This window comes from Nicotiana tabacum, chromosome 1 (assembly GCF_000715075.1).
Source record: "Nicotiana tabacum cultivar K326 chromosome 1, ASM71507v2, whole genome shotgun sequence".
In the NCBI taxonomy this organism is placed as follows: Eukaryota; Viridiplantae; Streptophyta; class Magnoliopsida; order Solanales; family Solanaceae; genus Nicotiana; species Nicotiana tabacum.
In genome coordinates this window covers 9,394,655-9,399,196 of record NC_134080.1, presented here as the reverse complement: position 1 = coordinate 9,399,196, position 4,542 = coordinate 9,394,655, and the positions used below count along the sequence as shown (strand labels likewise).

Sequence of the window (4,542 nt, the reverse complement as noted above, 5' to 3'; positions counted from 1 at the left end):
AAATCATCGAAAGCATACGCAAGTCAATACTGTGCTCGAGTGATAACGAAAGGGACAATCGTAAGAAAGCACGTTGGTAAAAAACTATTGAATAAAAGTTCTAGGAACTATATATATATGGGGGTAAGCTCAGAAAAAGGGGGGACTTTTTCAAGAAAAGGAGACAACAGACATGGGAAGAAAAACAAAGAAAATAAGAAGGGGAAAGAAGAATCTCTCGCGGACGAACAGTTGCTTCATTTTTTTTCCTCTTTACTCCTTCATTTACAACTTTTTGGGGCTTCAGATGTAAGCTCATCTCTCATGTTTGATGTAAGATTATCACATCAATAAATCTAATATGTTCCTACCTTTCGTTATTTCTCGTTGTATGTGTTTGGATCTAAAGTTAATTATGTTTGGCTAAGATTTATGATAATAGGTGAATTGGACTATAATTAGGCTCTAAAGAACCACCTTCTTGTATAGTTTTTATGGTAAAAAGTGATAACAAAATGCTCTGATTAGTGTTTTTCATGCTTTGCAGGCTATATACAATAAAAGTAGTCTTTGGAGTACTTTTGGATCAATTACGGAGAAAAAGAGGCCAATCTTACAATATCCGCTAAGTGCACCATGCGAAGGCAGCAAAATCAGAACTGGAGATGGACTGTCGCGGTCCCGGCGTAACCGCGGTCGGACCGCGGCAGAAGGCTGTTGCGGATTCTGAGAGGCTTGTTGGCCGCGGTCCTGGCGTAACCGCGGTAGGACCGTGATAGGAAGCGGAAAATTGAGGGACTGAAGTGCAAAAACACGGGGCTTTTAGCCCAAAACCCTATATTAAACAATAGAACTCGCCCAAGGGAGGCATGAAATGTTTTTAGAGTACTTTGGCAAGAAAAACAAGTGTGAGAGATCAACCAAAACATTATATTTTCTTCTTCTCTTTATTTTTCTGGTAATTGTGATCATGAATATTTTCATAGTTTATTTATCCATTGTCATGAGTAGCTAAATCATTTGTCTAGGGTTTTGATGGAACCTATTGAAGGATAAACTTCTTGATTATGTTAATATAGTTTGCTAGTTTAGTCTCTATTTGTCAATTATGTGTTTGTTATAGTTAATTGACAGGATCCTCAATTAGCTGTGCCTATTTAGTGTGCATAACTCGGGAGAGAGTGCATATTTAGGTGATCATTGAACAACACCACTCCCAAAGTATAAGAGGGATCTATAAATGCGAGTTTAAAGGCAGAATTAGGGATAACAAAGTCTTGGGTGCAATCTAAAGTATACTGTAATAAACAAAGCCAGCTAGCGTATTTCGGGAGAGTGCGTCTAGTAAATTATCATGATTACTCGGGAGAGATTCATGGTAAAAAGGGTGTTCATGGTTGATAGAGATGTGTTGGTAAATCTATATGAAACATAAACAGAAGGGATTCCATCAATAGGGGAAATCACTACCTTAGAACCTTCTCATTATTGTTCACAACTTAAGCATATTTAGTTTACAACTGTTTATTGACTTTCAATCTTAGTTATTAAATATACCATCAACTGTTATTCACAACGTTTGGGGAAGTTGATTCTAAAGAATTTAGTAAGTCAAATGAAAGTAATTGATAGGTTAATTCTCTGTGGATTCGAATCTGGGCATAAATACTCAGGTTATATTTGCAACGTCTGCATTGTCCTTTTATGAGGCATAGTTGGGCGTGATCAAATTTTTGGCGCCGTTGTCGGGGAATTAACTATGTTATCAATTACAATTGAAAGAAGTACAAAAATTCTTATTGTAGTCATTTTTTCTCTATACCCAATTTTTACATTAAAATTTTAATGTTTGTTGACTTGGTTGCACAGGTGCATGCCTAAAAACTCATCGAGATCTGGTAAAGTATTTGAAGCATTATCAGATCCCGAGAAAGTTTTCAAGGCCTTGAATCGGGATAATCGGAAAAACAAACAACAACCAACAACTACACAATTCGAAACAGTCATGAGGGATCACGAGGAAAACCCAACGGTACCAATAGTGCCAGAGGCTGCTCTCTATGACTGGGCATAACCCACAGCTGAAAATCTGTCCACAACCATTGTAGTTCCGCAGATACAGACTGAGTCATTCCAAATTACGAATAACATGTTGCACTTGTTGCAGAACAAGGGACTATTTTCGGGGTCGCAAGTCGAAGATCCTCAGCAGCACTTGAAGAACTTCCTCTCTATCTGCAAAACCCAAAGGCAGCCCAACGTAACTCCTGAAGCAATCAAGCTGTTATTATTTCCATTCTCAGTGACAGGAGCTGCCAGACTTGGCTAAACTCACTTCCCATAAATTCTATAACAACTTGGGATGAGTTAGTCAGGCAATTCCATAACAAGTTCCACCCACCCAATAAGACTGCTCAACAAATTGATGAAATTTTGAGTTTTAAACAAAGACCAATGGAGACACTGCATGAAATATGGGAGCGCTTTAAAGGGATGGTGGTTATATGCCCGCACCATGGTATTCCAGATTTGATGTTGGGGCAACGATTTTACATGGGATTGTCAGATAGCATGAAGAACATTGTTGATGCTTCAGCTGGTGGAGCATTTTTGAGCAAAACATGGAGAGAAGGCCAGAGTCTGCTTGACAAGATGGCACAAAATTCGGGATGGACAACCAGGAATGCACCGATCACTCCAGTGGTTCACTCAGTGCCCTTAGATCCATCCAACTCTATGGCTGAAAATATGGCCACCTTATTGACACAGATGAGTATACTCACCAAAAAGGTGGAAGAGTCAGGGCAGAAGCAGCAGGTACACATCATAGATACTACCAATGGGGGTTTGTGCGCATCTTGCATTAGTCAGCCAATCTGTCACCAATGGAATGCAGAACATGATCATCACCACTACCCTGAAGACATGAATTATGTGTCTAATTATGGAGGCCAGAGACAAGGTAGTCAGAATTGGGGCCAGCAAAATCAGCAATACAGGCCGGTCCATCCACAGTTCAACAATGGAAACATGGGAGGTATGAGACCCCCTAACAATATGGCACCTTACCCAAGGCCACAGGGATATAATAATCAGAATCAGCAGTAGGGGTATCACCCTCCTCAACAGCAACATGGTGGAAGGCAGGAAGATGGGTTTGCTAGACTTGAGGCAATGATGCAGCAGGTTAATGGGTCTAATGCAAAGATTAATGAGAGAGTGGATGCACATGATGCAACAATCAAGAATATTGAAGTGCAGGTGGGCCAAATTTCTATGTCTCTGAACAATCGTCCTCATGGGACGCTACCTGCAGACACCCATATAAATCCAAAAGATCAAGGCCCAAAGTTGCTGATGGCGGTAAGTCTACGTAATGGCAAAGATCTGGATGTAGAGCAAGGGAGGGCTCGAGAAACTAGACAAGCTGAAACATTTATACCAGTGCCCATTGAGCTGGATGAGTCAACGAAACTGACGGAGGTGCCAGTCCAGCCTTCCCAGGAAGAAAATAGCATTCAGAATGCGACCGAGAAAGAAGCTGAGACAGTCCAGGAACCAGTAGTTGATGTAGCAGCTGATAATGATCAATACCAGTTGATTGGGAAGAAGAGACCTCCTGCACCTTTCCCTTAGAGGTTGGCTAAGTACCAAAAGGAGGAACAATACAAGAAGTTCTTCGAAATGCTGAAACAATTCCAGGTAAACATACCATTGATTGAAGCTTTGAAGAAGATGCCTGGGTATGCAAAAATGATGAAGGACTTGATATCCTGAAAGTTTGATTTCCAAGACTTGGCCACAATTACTCTTACTCAGACATGTAGTGCAGTGGTGACTAGACCAATTGCAGAAAAGCTGTCTGACCCCTGGAGCTTTACAATTCCATGCACTATTGGTAATTTTACTTTTGCTAAAGCACTGTATGATCTAGGAGCCAGCATCAATCTTATGCCCCTAGCGATTTACAAGAGGATGGCCATTGGAAGAACTAGACCCACCTCTATGTTGTTATAGCTAGCTGACAGGACAGTGAAACGACCCTCTGGTATACTGGATGATGTGCTAATTCAGGTAGGGAAATTTGTGTTCCCTGCAGATTTTGTGATCTTAGACTGCAGAGTGGATGAAGAGATTCCCATAATTTTGGGAAGACCATTCTTGGCCACAAGGAGAGCTCTCATTGATTGTGAAACCGAAGAGCTCAAGATGAGATTAAACAATGAAGAGATAACATTCAATGTGCAGAAATCTATGAGGCGACCAAGTGAATTCGCCAATTGTTCTCTTATTGATGCCGTGGATGTAATCGTAGAGACTGATGATGAGGTGCTAACCATTGAGGACCCCATTGCTGCATGTTTAATGAATTTGGATGAGGTGAATGGAGAGGAACTGGCGGAATGGGTGTTAGCATTAGAGGGTAGAGGGTTCTAGGATAGAACTCTAGAATTTGAGCCCTTGCACTTGGAAAATCGAGAGATTCCTCCAGCCAAGCCATCTATCGAAGAACCACCAAAGCTAGAGTTAAAGCCATTGCCCAAACATCTCAGGTATGAATTC

At 41.0% G+C, this 4,542-nt stretch overlaps 1 non-coding gene across 1 annotated transcript; it reads right to left on the bottom strand.

The window, feature by feature from the left end:
- Window positions 1–2,394: 2,394 nt before the first annotated feature.
- LOC142165258 (small nucleolar RNA R71) lies at window positions 2,395–2,501 on the bottom strand. Its single transcript, XR_012696132.1, has one exon. It is a non-coding gene; the product is annotated as a small nucleolar RNA R71 (small nucleolar RNA).
- Window positions 2,502–4,542: the final 2,041 nt, after the last annotated feature.